General features: G+C 39.6%; 1 long non-coding RNA gene across 3 annotated transcripts in view; it reads left to right on the top strand.

The window, feature by feature from the left end:
• The window catches only part of LOC129448771 (uncharacterized), a 99,025-nt gene that overhangs the window by 31,048 nt on the left and 54,604 nt on the right, over window positions 1-13,373 (top strand). Inside the window, exons 1-3 of one of the 3 annotated variants that reach the window (XR_008645872.2) lie at window positions 4,778-4,882; window positions 7,875-8,372; window positions 8,488-8,882. This is a non-coding gene — a long non-coding RNA (uncharacterized lncRNA). Of the gene's footprint in view, window positions 1-4,777; window positions 4,883-7,874; window positions 8,373-8,487; window positions 8,883-13,373 lie in introns of those variants that run through there. The other 2 variants (XR_012371643.1, XR_012371642.1) reach the window with 2 other exon arrangements.

Raw genomic sequence — 13,373 nt, 5'->3', positions numbered from 1 at the left:
TTGTCTGGGACCCTTATTGGATGTTTTGACAAAACCTGGCAGGTTATCTGTAGACTCACAAATTTCCTTAAGATTATGATGACTATTGAGCCATATCAAACCGTGTGTTATTTTAACAGTCGCCCCCGCATTCATTTCCATTTCCGTTGGAAAAACTTTTTGTCGTGTTGTTGGCTTCGCTGGTTAGTAAAATGCTAATGAGTCTCTGCTATACAGTATACGATGTGGCAGTGGAACAGCTTGATAAAATTGGATGCATGAATTTTCCAGCTATAAAATCAGTGGTGAATGTTGGTGCGTAGCTGTACGTCCTCAGCGGCCGTACGAACAGAAGGGACCACCGCTCCTCAATGCACATTGATCAGTTTCCTCTCTCTCACTCTATTTCTCCCTTTTTATTTCTTTTATCTGTTCAGTGGCAGCAGTCGGAGCTAGATGTGTTGATTCATTCAAACTCTTGAGATCCCATGTGTGTTATTCCCAGAGGGCAGAAATTAATTCCTCCTCCTCTCTTTCAACACTAAGGTGCAGTGGCTTCTCTTTCTTTCCCCTCTGAGAGAATGCAGAAGAGGTGGAACCGCTCCCGAGGGAATCTTGTCTATATAGTATTTCATCCACACTTTAATCCGCCGCTATGTTGAATGCTTCATAGGGAATAAAAGACTAAGCTTTTGTTTATAATTCTAATATTAGCCTCTTGGCATTTCTAGCATAAATGAGATCCTGCCCTACGGCAGAACTGTTGATACCAACCACAAAAGTCAGCCTCCGTCCTTAAGAAATGAAGCTCAGGAGATTATGAATAAAATAAAATAAAAACAAGTAGGATTTTTTTGTCTGAAACGGATTGACCGCTAATGTAAAAAAATAAAGAGCAGGTTTGGTAAAAACTGTCAAGGAAATTCGTCCCGGATTAAAATTTAGTTAATAATGCCAGCAGTCAAAAAAAAAAAAAAAAAGCAAAATTCTGACCCCGGAGCACAGTCTTAAGTTGCAGTGGTATATTTGAAGAGTTTGGTTCAAAAACGCGATAAACGCCATTAAAAAAATAAATTAGTTAGCACCAAAATCAATATTGTATCAGGTCAGTATTAAAAAGTAAATTCTTAATTTTACGCAAAATCCGATATCCGCAGTGTTATTCTGTCATCTTTTCTCCCTTTTTTCCAAACTGCGACAAACGCCAGTGCTCCTCTGCAGAATTCAATAAATCCGCTTAACCAATCACAGCGCACCATTCCACGCATTGTAAACAATAATGGCGGCACTTTGAATACAAATTTGTACTTCATGATCAACAAACAAACAAAAACAAAATAGTAATTTTGATGGCATCAAAATCTAATAATTTACGTGAGATGCACTCGGGCGAAGGAAAAATGCAGGCTGTTGTTTGTTCTCACACGATAGCATCAAGCTTCTCTCATGCTAACATATTGACCCCAGGGGATCTTATGAAAAACTTTCCATAATTTTACGCGAAGTCAACGAAAATCGAGCAGGACCAAAATATTTTTTACAGCTGATCGCTGTCAAAAAGTTCAGCAATGACATCCCAAGCAATGACAGTGTTATTAATATAACAAAGAAAGTGTTTTGATTAATGCCATTTAATGTTTATTTTTTTAATCAGCCAACTAAATGAATACAACATGGCAAAAATGAATGCACATTTATATATTAATTCAATAGATTTATAACATTTGAAAAAAATAATTGTCAGGGATTTATTGCATTTTGCGGAAAAATAATCAGTTTTTATAATAAATCTGTGAAAATCAAATTATGTATTTGAATTTTTAATGTTGTTATTATAACCTAAATGTGAAAGTTTGTAACAGAAAATAGTGGTTTTCATTTTGTCACTTTCTTGGTATAAAAAACAAGTTTTTACCCAAATTAGTCCAAATGGATTTATTGCGTTTTGGAACTTAACTTTTCATTTGTATGGATTGTATGGGGCAAAATTATTGATTTTTCTTTTATGGCGAAATCAATAGGATATTATGTTAAGATTGTGTTTCAATGAAGATATTTTGTATATTTCTACCAAAAAGATATTAAAACTTTCAATTTTGTGAGTGGATGCAGTGCTAAGGACTTCATTTGGACAGCTTTAAAGGCTCCAGATCAGGTTCCAGATAGTTTTCAAATAGTTGTATCTCGTACAAATATTGTCCTATCCTAACAAATCTCAATAAAAAATTACCCCTATGACTGGTTTTGTGTTCAAGGGTCACAATTTGTATATAAAGTTACGAAAGGGCCAATGCAGCCTCTTCATTAATTTCATTATTTAAAGGGATACTTCACCCAATAATAAAAACTCTGTCATCATTTACTCATCCTCATGTTTATCTAAATCTGTATGAGTTTCTTTATTCTGTTAAGCACAAAAGAAGAAAGCTTGATTGATAAATGATGATAACCACACAGTTGATAGTACCGATAGACTTCCATAATATTTGTTTTTCCTACTATGGAAGTCAATGGGCACCGTCAATTGGCTAATTGCAATCGTTTATCAAAATATCTTTATTTGTATTCCACAAAAAAAGAAACTCATGCAGTTTTTCATTTTTTTTGGGCCTTTAAGTTTATCATCTCTTTAAATAAACTATCCCAGTTTATTTATTAGTTTGAAAGTCCATTAAATGGAGATGGACTAATGTAGCTCCACATCGTGTGTTTTTTAGACAACAGCAAGGCATTAAGGATTTTGAAATCTAATTTGAATACACATGCCGTATTAATGGTTCTGTCTGAGACACTTACAATGAACAAAATTTATTTAAATCCTTCCTGCATGTAATCCTGATCATTCATTTCCTCTTTTAGACATGCAAATGAACATATTAATAACCTAATAAACAACACAACTTTAAAACGGTGTCTTTATTAGAATCATTAAACTATTAATCGTCCATTACACCTACTAATTCATTTGCATTTGCATTTTAGGAGACAAACCACAAAAGCTGTTTTATTATTTTGAGAAAACGCTTGGCAACCCTGAAACCAGCGACAGGTCTTAAAACGAAATAAAGACAGAAACAGATAGAACTGTAATCCTGATCAATGCGCTCGGTAAAGCACTTTCTCCCTAAAATGTGTGACTAATGTGCAGAAATCTCTGGGTTTAAAACGCTGTCAGTAGAGATGGCTGGAGTTGACGCTTTTCCATTCATCTCCCCGACGTACAGTAATAAACCGACTCGTTTGTTTGTTCCTTTAGTTTTGAGCAAACGTACCTTGAGGTCCTGTGTAGGGTTTCCCTTTTCAAGCCGAGCTTCGAGAAGCCCGCTTGCTTCGTGCTTCTGTAATGACATTAAACAGGAACACTTAAAGGGCTTTCGGTGAGAGCCGCATTGTCTGCTCTGAAGGCTTCCAGAAAGGGCTTTTATTATGTTGTGGATTTAATGCCAGTGTGTGTTACCTGATAACATTAAGCACAGAGGAACGAAGCCGGAATATTCCCACGCTGGCAGAGCTTCAAGAATATTGACCACCAACAGGATTTCGGGCGGGTTTATTCACAGACGGGCACAGAAGCGCTGATTACCGCCATTACAGAATTATATCTGGGAAGGTTTAATTCATTAGCTCTCGTTTCTTTTTATGTAGCTTTTGAGTTCAAGGTTATACTGCAGTGGTGCCGAGCGAGATAAATACGGTTTGTTCTTGTCTTCCAGATGTTTGAATCCCGTAGACGATTGTGCCCTTCTTGTTTTGCGGTTGTGCGGCAAGCTCTCCCGGTGATCTTAAAAAAAGAGTAAAACAATGACGCATTAGTGAAGTATTGTGTTCCTCGGGGCGCAATAAATGTCTGTTTCTTTGTTTTTAAAACTCATTTGAGCACCTCAATCAGGTAATGTCGAATACGGATTTGTTCAGGTGTGATTTCGCTAATGTGGTTGCTTTTTCGTTAGGAGATGAAGTAAATTAAACCGATAAAATGAAGTTTACTTCCAGTCGAATTGATAATGCCGTAAATCTCGGAAAAAATAGTCATTTTCACTGGCAGGGTTCGAGGTAGAAATAATGACAGTGTTTCGGACTCGTTTGATCATCCCTTTGCAAATCTGAATGCCAAATTTATTCCGCAGGTGTTGCACATGGAATAATGTTTTAGCATAATGAGGGTAAGATGTTGATATGGTACAGTACTCAAACGCCCCCCACGCCGGTGATCCATGCCGAATAAAATTTTCTTCTATGATGTCGCTACACATTAAAGTGTCTTTTTGGGAGGAATGAAGATTTATTTGCAATTTGAGTAATATCTGCCGGTACACATTTGCCCCGCTATGTTTAGGGGCGAATACATGAGCCGAGTAACTTCCATTGGGATAAAAGTTAGGGATAACAAATCGCTCGCACCGTGTAAGTTAATATCTGTGCACTTGCATCGAGTACGTTTCTGGCCAAAGACTTTTAGTATATAAATATAGCATATGAGGCCTTGCTTGTGTTTTGCATTTATCTCACCCATACTTTAGTACTCCGTTATCTCCGTGTTTTGATTCAGAGCAGTTATTGTAAAGACTCAACGCGGTGTCGAGGAATCTCTCCACTCGGGTCTAAATTACAGAAGCGCCTGGGGTGTGCTCTACCCTCTCTCACTGGCACCTTTCCCCCGTTTGAACCGCACACACGCATACAAGACAATGACTATTACCCGGCACACCTGGGTTCTGGGCCCCACAATCTTCTTAATATCTTTTAAATCTTCACATAAGGTATGCCTTCCATAGGGCTTACAATACCATTTGCTCTAATAAACTCTTTTGGCAGAGGTAGATGCAAGCTGCTTCCCAGGCCCCCGGAGAGACGTGCCGAACAAGGAGGGCGAGGCATCCCGAAATATGAGGATAAATCGCAGGTAATCCTGCAGGACTGGGGCCCTTATAATCGAGGCGCTTCCAACTGGAAACATTTTACAATTCTTCATCTTAATTTAACTTGTTTTATTTTTTTTACCTGGTAATTCTTAGCAGCGGGTGCGATCGTTTGCCTCTGCATTCGAAAGGAGAGGCTGTGGAAATGCGAAACTGAGAGGTTTTGGGGGGAAGGGGGCGATAAGCAAATCAAATTAATGACAATGAGTGTTTGTGGAGAGAAGGCAGGCAGCGAGCTTGTTTGAGCCCATCGTGCGTGCCATGTTAAACACTTCACTCGCCGTGGAGGGGCTAATCCAGTCTCCGACAGCTAGCTGATTATACGAATAAACTACACACGCTCGCCGGAGAGTAGAAAGGAGCATCCTCTCGTTAGCGTTCAAGCTCACTCCAAGAAGGAAGTAATTAAGACGGCACCCCTTCCCCCTTCCCAACAAAGAAAGGGAGGAATGATTTTAAGTGTTGTCTAATAGAGCGGCTTGAAGGTGTTTATTTTATTTTGTCTCGGCACAGAAGTCATTACGAGGTTGAAGGGGGCTTACGTCGAGTTTGTTGTTTTTCCTTCGAGCAAAGTCAGATGGCTCCAGGCTCGCCCGCCGTCGAACACGCCGATGCACTTCTGAGTCGCAGAAGCATATGAACTGTCGCTTGTTATTTTAAATAATAGATTGCCTCCCCTAATTTCCCGTTTGATATTTTTGGCAGAGTAAAGAGTCTTTTGGATGGGCAGCATCTGTTAGACCTCGACACAGGCCAAGAAAACATTTCCCACAAGGGCTCAAAGGGAAAAACAGACATGTAAAGAAAAAAGTGTTAAGCTTGAATATTGCGATGGTTGATTTTAATCAAGCTACTGTAATAAAAACAAAGAAGGAAACTTCTAATAGATTTCAAGAAGTTACAAATCCTTTTTGAATCCTCTTGTCATTGGTTTTGGTTTTATGTGGAGCGTGCGCTTAGTTGAGGGTTAAGCTGTTTAACAGTGATTACAGTGGAGTGATATTTGATAATTATCTCCTGAAACGACGACTCCTCGGGCTTTCTGTTCTCATAACAATAGTTTAATTGTTAGTTTGGACACCCACTCAATAGACCGGCGAAATGAAGAGCAGTAATGGAATTGAATTATGGGGGAAATGGTATGAAATGAATACATTTTAAAAGCACCTGCATTCATCTATTTTTATATGATATATATTTCGATTAGCCACAAGAGCGCCTTTGCCGTCGCCAAGATCAATCAATAACACACGATTGATTTTGAAAAACTTTCACGTAGCTCCATCCACAGTGAGTATTTGTAACTATTTAAAGATCATTCATCATTCAGTGCTCATCAGATTTTTACTTTTTTTTACAAGATGTGTTGACACTATTTAAAGGAAAAATAGAAAAAACTTACGTACGTTTGTCTGACATAGGTCTTAGACCGAAACGTTGTTGCTTTTTAACTTTTTGAAATAAAGGGAACATAACAGTGTGCCAATCCCTTTTCCATTTTTTTATTTGCACCTGGTTAAGACTGATTTGGATGTGCATATTTTGATCCTTCCTTATACACTATTTAAAGGAGACATTTCACAAGACTTTTTTAAGATGTAAAATAAATCTTTGGTGTCCCCAGAATACAAATGTGAAGTTTTAACTCAAAATATCATATATATCGCATAGTAAAATTTGTAGGTGTGAGCAAAAATGGGCCATTTTTGGGTGTGCCCCTTTAAAATGCAAATGAGCTGATCTCTGCACTAAATGGCAGTGCTGTGGTTAGATATTGCAGATTAAGGGACGGTGTTATCCCCTTCTGACATCACAAGAGGAGCCAAATTTTAATGAACTATTTTTCACATGCTTGCAGAGAATGGTTTACTAAAACTAAGTTACTGGGTTGTTTTTTTTTTCACCTGGTTGTTCTTTTTTCTTTCTTGGTTGATCGAAGCACTGGGGACCCAATTATAGCACTTACCATGGGTTCACACCAGCCACGTTTGAGGCCTCAAATTCGCATCTATCGCGTCTAATTTGCTGCTTTAACATTTTGAGTTTACTCACTTCGTTCACGCGTGAAAGCCGTGCGTGAAATTCTAGTCATCGAGAGATTTGTGGAAATTCGCGTCATGGGAGGGGCTTCGCTTCATGTAATCATTTCACTACTAGAGAAAGCTCCTGATTGGTTAACACAATGCGTTTTTCCGCCAAAGTTCAAAATTTTCAACTTGCGCGTTTTCTTGCGGCAACGCTCAATTCGTGTCTAATGCCGTGCTAAATGCCTCATTCGCGCCACGAGACCTCCGGACGCACGTCAACGCATCTCTACATTGTCTTAACATTAAAATCACTTGCGCTTGACGCCTCTACCGCGGCTGGTCTGAACGCAGCATTAAAATGGAAAAAGTCTGATTTTCATGATATTTTCATGATATGTCCCCTTTAACTCTTAAAGGTATTGGGGAAAGCCGGAAATACTCGTCATTGGCAGGGAAGCGTTTTCTCTTGATTGACGAGATATCTCGTCAATGGGGGCGAAAGAGTTAATGAATAATTTTTTTGCGCACAAATTTGTTCTCATCACTTCAGTATGTTATTATTAAACTACTAATGGCACATGGACCTTTTTGGTGATGTATTTCATTATTTTCTGAGCTTGAATGTGAAAATCAATCTGCAGTCTATGGGACAGTCATAAGACTCCCGGTTTATCAAAAATATCTAAAAATGTGTTCTGAAGACAACCGAAGGACTTGGTGGTTTAGAATGACCCAGGGGTAAGTGATTTATAATAAAATTTTAAGTTTCACTCAGCTGACAAGTTAACATGTATACTGTAGTAATTTTCTCTGAATTATTTCAATTGTTTCGATGAAATAGAGACATATGCTTTCTTTAGCTTGTGCTCTCTCTCTCTCTGTAGATATGCAAAGATTTCTCACTGCATGTCAACAATTCCCTCATTTGTGTTTTATTTTTGTTTTTCAGGCATTTTTGGAGAAAGTCTGAGAAAAGCTTAGACTTCAATGCAACACATAACATCTCCTGAGCCATATGTGAGCATTCCTCTGGCTATAATATACTTTTTTTGTCATGGCGCAGCTGTGCTCGTGAATAGTGATACAGGACAGACTGGTGTGTATGATAATGTTTGAAGCTTCTGTAGAAGCAGTCACCCTCCATTTCATTCTGGCCAGGGGCAACCATCCCGCCCCCTTGGCCCCGTCAGGGCCAGAATTCCTCCACGGGCGTGTGTGCAATCCACGCTGGGATTGCTTCAGACAAAGGTGGCACACGTGCCAGCTGCATGCCTATCCCACCTAAAGCGACACATTTGTTCCCCTTCCTCTGCCTCGTCGGTCCACCCGGGCCCCGTGTCGGCCCCAGCGCTAGAGTGGCCCCTCGGGAGACTGGAAAGTGAATAAAGGAAATGCTTTTCGTATCTAATGCCTTTTCCAAGCATATTGTGGGTTTTAGAAACAGAAGGTAAGGTTTGCAAGCACATACACATTCATTCCAAATGCTTGTTTCAGTGGGCTTGTTGTTTGTACCTGATTCTTCTTCTGCTGTTTTTTTTCCCTCATCTCCCTTTAAAAATCAGCAAATCCATTTGCTGAACAGCTGCACCTCTGTACTGAACAGATAACAAGGAGGACCAGCCCGGCTCTGCAGCGAGTCGAGGCTGATAGGCCCAAATCTCTGGCCTTTTTTTGAAAATGCTAATGACGAAGGAACGCGTCCCAAGCCAAAAGCGCTCTTGTAGATCTGTCAATTGCTCTTTTGACAGATATTTGCTTGTAAGTACACACAACACTTGTTCCCTGTGTCTTATCTGTGGCGCTGCAGAACACTGACCTACATTGCATCGAGCACAATGTGCGCTCGAACCCTCGCCGCTCGATACCATTTTTCATTTTTTTACCTTAAAAGCGCGTGGAGCTCAACGAAATGGCTCAAAAATCCAATAAACACAAGGTATTCTTTCTTAAATAAGAAGCGTGTCATTTAAAAAAAGAAAATCTCTCTCTCATCTGAAAGCGTTTCGTCAAAGGTTTTCGCATTTGCTGGTGAGGAGTAAATATTGAACATTAAGGTGCAGCTGCTCTCTCGCCTGCTCTGTTTCTGTGTCACTTTCTCACAAACATGTGTATGTATTACAGGGTTGAAAGATATACCTGCGGCACAGTAGCAACGCGTTACCCATTGCCTTAAAAAGCTGGGTGTTAAAGTTAATCTTCAGATACTGTAAATGTGCGTTACTTTACCTAAGGCACTTTTTTGTCTCATGGGTCATTTTAATATTGAGTAGAATATTTTTACACAAACTGTGACTGGCAACCAGACAGCTGGCATAGAAGGACCATTTTTGGTTCCCCAACAAACTATTCAGTCAGAGTTGAAGTCCTTGTAAAGTCCGATATTAAATGTGTTCTGTGACAACACAGAAAAATGTGTGATTAACCACGCAGCCAAATTTGAATAATTAAAAAAAGTAAAATATATAAAATAAGTTATCAGAATCTTGGAAAAACATGTGTAGGGGTCGTATCTGCTATTGACACTACCAAGCCCACACGCGGGAAAGCTACCATCACTCTCAACTTTATAATAATGCTGCAACCTGAATAGATGCTTGTGATTGTGTTAGGGGCGGGGCCATGCTCGGTGGCCCCAGTGCATCATCAAGCCACCTTTTTAGCCCCGCCCAAATAATCCTGAACGCAGAAATGTGGAAAAACTGTTTATTGGCGTGACTCCAGAATTCTGTACAACACAGTTCACAGTCTTTGCAATGTCTTTCAGCAAATAATTTCTAACATTTATAATGCATTTAAGAACAACTCTCTGAAATGACTTTACAGAAACAGAAACCTCTGTGGATGTTAAACGTTTTTTATGGAACCGTACTACCAAAAATGTTTCTTCTAAAAGATCATGTACCATACCAAGGGGTTTTAGGTAAGCAATAAGGTACAAGAGGCTGTATTGTGAAGTCAGAGCTGAAGTTCGTTGTTAGGGATGGCGCAAATTGCAGTCAATGCAGCCCCTTTAGCCGTAATGCAGCATAGCATTGAGTACCTTGTTGCTTTTAAAAAATTCAACTTTCATAAAGTAAAATTACTAAAAACTTTTATTCTGATGGAAAAAATAGTTCCTGGCCGACTGTGAAGAGTAACAGAATGTTTCACATATGTTTGTTGCTAAGCGTGCTGTGCAATACACAGAATCGTTGGGTGCAGCGGTCATGGCTGTGTTTTATCATAAATAAAGCACAGCTGTTGACCAATCAGAATCAAGGAGTGGAACTACAGTAACTGTTTTATGACTTAACTGTTTTATAACTTTGTTAATCTGGGGGGAAAAATCAAGGCCCTGGAAAGTTTTTGAAAATATACATAGATAGATACAGGTCATTGAAAGTGCTTGAATCTATTTTATGCAAGAAGTTTTCTGAAAAAAATCCATATTATTCCCTGTGTAGTGTAGGATAATATCATAAAAAGTCTAGGCTTTCTTAAATGCTTATATCTTCTGTATGCGAATGTTGATTCATACCAAATAGCTTTTTTGCATAGTTGTGTTTGACACATGAAAATGTCTCTGGTTACGTATGTAACTGTTGTTCCCTGAGAAGGGAACGAGATGCTGCGTCTCCCTTGCTATACTTTCTGCGTCCCTGTAACGCCGTCTTTGGCAATATTTAGAATAGCGATACACTTCCTGGCTCCCGCGTCACCCTGTCGTTGTCGTTAAGCCTCACCATTGGTTAAATTTGATATATACATTCAGACGCACTTACCCCTGGAGGCATCCCCAAAGTGTCACCGCCATGACGCAGTGCGAGTTCCCTCAAAAGGGAACTGTTACAATGTATCTTAAAAGGTAACACAATTTAACCGTGCTCGGACTTGAAATGTGTCCCCACATTAAGTCCTTGAATTTGAGGGTATTGTACCTGGAAAGTCCTTGAATTTGAAGTTAACAAAAGTGTGGGAACCCGGTGTTAAGAATTTGTGTCAGTTGTGAGCACCTATTATACAAAATCCACTTTTACAAGTTGTTTGGACATAAATGTGTTTTGTCAGTGTGTGAACGCACTTTAAAAAAAATCTAGTCACCCCATCTTTTTAAATCCCCATTAAACCAAAGCAGTCTCATTAGACATGCTTTTTTTTTCTCTTAGCAATGTGATGTCACACTGCTAAAGCCCCGCCCACAGCTGCTTACTGACAGTCTTGTATTACCATAGTTTCTTTCTTCAGTAAGTTGGACGCTGTTTGCTATTTTTTCTGTTTTTCTTTGCGAAATCACATCTATTCTTTTGGTAAGGGAGCGAAGAGCAATAGCTCATGTGCATTTAAAGGTACACACACACAGGGTTTTTTAGACATGCTATAACAAATGATCTGTGGGGTATTTTGAACTAAAACTGGAACCGCTGGCTCTTCGATCGCCCCCGGCTGCAGTACAGGTCATAAACCCCGCCCCTTTCCATGCAATCAAACGGCAAAAAAATATTTACACTTCCAATAAAAATTTCCTAGAAATGGTTCTGGTCCTTTAAGGTAGTCAATCATTCATTTTTGTGATAAGCTTCATTTTAGCAAGTAATTTGATGATATAAAAAACGGGGCGTGTCGTTATGATTGGCGTGGTTGCATTGGGCATGCAAGTGTTTGGGCGGAAGTTTGATACCGAAGCTCCACGTCTGGCTTCACGGACGATTCCTTCTGCGCATGTCCTGACTCTAAAAAAGCTGCTGTCTCGCTTAACTTTTAAATATTTCTACAATCTGAATGGATGCTCACGATTGCATCATCGAGCCACCATTTTATCCCCGCCCAGATAATCCTTAAAGGTATAGCGGAAGATTTCCGTTTTCCGGGTGGATCATCAAGACTATTGGTCATCCCAGATGTCAATCATTCTGATTATATGTTGACGTATAACCGTCGTACATGCTCGCCTCTAGGTTTGCTTGCTGCACATGCGCACTTTCACGTGTATGTGTGTTGTGCTACGGTTTCAACCATTCATTGAAGCTCGCGTTCTCGCTGTGTTTTTTTTTTTCAAAATGTCTGAGGGTCGCAAGAGAAAAAGTGTCTACGAATTGTATGGCAAGAAGAGAAAGGACTATAAAGAAAGAAACAAGACCAGACTGTTTATGGAAGACTATTTCACACGCTGGCGTGAGCTAAAAGGACAGGTTGGGCTTCCCACGCGAAGTTTCTACTGGAAAGGTACATTTTGTCATGCTATTTGGAGAAATCCATTTAAAATCACTGCTAGTAAAAGTTGATGTAAGCTATGATTAGCGATGCTAAGTCACGAACCGCACAGACACGGTAAACATGCCGACAGAAACTTGTAAACAGAGCGAAGAGAAGAACTGAGCTCCTGCATGCTCTCTCTCTCTGTCTCGTGCACGCATTTAACAGGCGTTCCCTCTCGGGAGTGTTGCGTGTGCATTTTTTTTTTAAACATCGAGGGGCGGTTCTTTTAAATAATTTGGGAAAATCTTCCGCTATACCTTTAACACAAAAAATTTGAAAAAACTCCACAGTTTAATACTACATAGTTCACAGTCTTTATAAATGTTTTGTTGCTGATAAACTTTACAATGTGTTTAGAAACAATTCTCTGAAATTACTGTAAGTGGACTTTTATATTTTTTATATTGTTTCTGAAAGTGCTTCAGCTAAATAATAGCACATTGCCTCCGTGATCGTCTTATATTTTTGCACTTCCGTTTAATGTTGGAATGAAATCTGTGCTTTTTCAGGATGCAATCCATTTTTTTACTAAATAAGATCATTTAAATAAATAAGATTTCTCAGCCTTAGTTTCATAGTGAAAATCAATGGACAGCTTAGAGAGAGCATTGGTAAACGTTGAATCAAATCGACAAATCTTGTCGTCTTCGTTTCAAATGAAGCATGTGAAATCTTTGAACGATTTCTTTTCCATTTCTAATGAAAGGAAAAATCATTCCAGCCTTTAAATAATGCGTACGGTACGGAAAAAACAAGAAACTAGCCCTGAAGAAGGAGGTTTCAGGAGAGTAAACATTTTGTTCCTGCAAACAGCTCGATGCCAATCAGCGATTAATGAGGTGTAGTTGAAAAGCAGCGGTTGAGGGAAGTTAAACTGAGCTGAATTAAGGAGTAATATCATCCCTCACGCAGGTGCTCGCCGAACGAATAACCGCTTTAATTACTGTTATTCAATCACTACCTTTTTTTCGTCCTCCACCCCCCTTTCTCTCCCTCCATCTCTGCTATGGCATTATCGTTTTTTCTTGTCAATTCGCGAACGCCTCGCGCAAGACAAACGTGCCGGCGGTGCTCGGCCATATGTGACCTAAAAACACTTCCTCAGCGAGCACACATTGTTCAGAGCTGTGAGGAAATGCAGCGGGGCGCCGCACCTACAGACAGTCCTCAAACTCGGTGAGCTGTTATCTTGGTTTTGCGTTATCGGGTGGAG

Source organism: Misgurnus anguillicaudatus, chromosome 10, assembly GCF_027580225.2.
Source record: "Misgurnus anguillicaudatus chromosome 10, ASM2758022v2, whole genome shotgun sequence".
NCBI lineage: Eukaryota > Metazoa > Chordata > Actinopteri > Cypriniformes > Cobitidae > Misgurnus > Misgurnus anguillicaudatus.
The sequence above is the reverse complement of the archived record's forward strand: the minus strand, read 5'-3'. Positions and strand labels throughout refer to the sequence as shown.